The following is a 1,719-nucleotide window of genomic DNA, read 5'->3' on the forward strand; positions in this document are numbered from 1 at the left end:
CTGCTATCTACTGCACTGCTACTACTACTGCCTACTGCTGCCTACTGCTACTGCTATGCTTACTGTTACTACTACTGCTACTATTTACTGCCACTCTACCTACTACTACTGCTGCTGCCACTACTACTACCTGCTGCTGCACCACTGCTGCATTGCTGCCACTGCTGCTACTGCCTTACTGCTGCTACACTGCTACCTGCTGCTGCCACTGCTGCCACTGCCACTGCTACTGCCACTGCTGCTACTGCCACTACTGCCTACTGGCTACTGTACTACTACCTGCCACTACTACGCCACTGCACACTGCCACTTACTGCTGCACACTGCCACTTACTGCTGCCACTGCTGCTGCTGCCACTGCTGCTGCCACTGCTGCCACTGCTGCCACTGCTGCTACTGCCTACTGCCACTGCTGCCTGCTCTGCCACTGCTGCCTCTGCTACTACTGCTGCTGCTACTACTGCCACTGCTAACTGCACTGCTACTGTACTGCCACTGCTGCACTGCTACTGCTGCTAGTACTGCCACTGCTACTGCCACTACTGCTATTACTGCCTGCCTACTACTGCTACTGTGCCACCCCACTGGCTGCTGCCACTACTACCTAGGTGTTTCTGCCACTGCTGCTGCTGCCACTGCCACTGCTGCTGCCACTGCTGCCACTGCTGCCACTGCTGCTGCCCACTGCTGCTGCTGCTCTGCCACTGCACTGCTGCCACTGCCCTGCTCTGCTACTGCCACTGCTGCTGCTGCCACTCTGCTGCCACTGCCACTGCTGCCACTACTGCTGCTACTGAACTACTGCTGCACTGCTGCTTACTGTTACTACTGCCACTGCTACTGCTACTGCCACTGCTGCTGCCACTACTGCTGCCACTGCTACTGCTGCTGCCACTGTTACCACTGCTACTACTGCCTACTGCCACTGCTCCACTACTGCCACTGCTACTGCTGCTACTACTGCACTGCTACTGCATTCTACTACCACTGCTGCCACTGCCTACTGCCGCTGCTACTGCCACTGCTGCTACTGCCACTGACCACTGCTGCTGCCACTGCTGCTGCTGACTACTGCCACTGCTGCTGCCTGCTGCTGCTTCCACTGCTGCCACTGCTGCTGCCTGCTGCTGCTCTGCACTGCTGCCTGCTGCTGCCTGCTGCACTGCTGCTGCTGCTGCCACTACTGCTACTGCTGCCACTGCTACTGCCTGCTGCTGCTGCTGCTGCCTGCACTGCTGCTGCCCACTGCTGCTGCTGCCACTGCTGCTGCCGCTGCTGCCTGCTGCCACTGCTGCCTACTGCTGCACTGCTACTGCTGCCACTGCTGCCACTGCTGCTGCCTACTGCTGCTGCTGCCTACTGCCACTGCCACTGCTACTGCCTGCTGCACTGCCACTGCTGACTGCCACTGCTGCCTCTGCTGCTGCTACTGCTGCCTGCTGCTACTTACTGCCTCTGCCACTGCTGCCTGCTGCTGCTGCCACTACCTGCCGCTGCTGCTGCCTGCCACTGCTGCCTGCTCACTGCTGCTGCCACTGCCTCCGCTGCTGCTGCTGCCTGCTGCCTGCCACTGCCTACACTGCTGCCACTGCTGCCACTGCTGCTGCCTGCCTGCTGCCACTGCTGCCTGCTGCCTGGTGCAATGCTGCCACTGCACTGCCACTGCTACTGCCCTCTGCTGCCACTGCACCTGCTACTGCCTGCTGCCAACTGCTACCT

The sequence above is a fragment of the Cherax quadricarinatus genome, chromosome 1, assembly GCF_038502225.1.
Source record: "Cherax quadricarinatus isolate ZL_2023a chromosome 1, ASM3850222v1, whole genome shotgun sequence".
NCBI classification, from domain to species: domain Eukaryota; kingdom Metazoa; phylum Arthropoda; class Malacostraca; order Decapoda; family Parastacidae; genus Cherax; species Cherax quadricarinatus.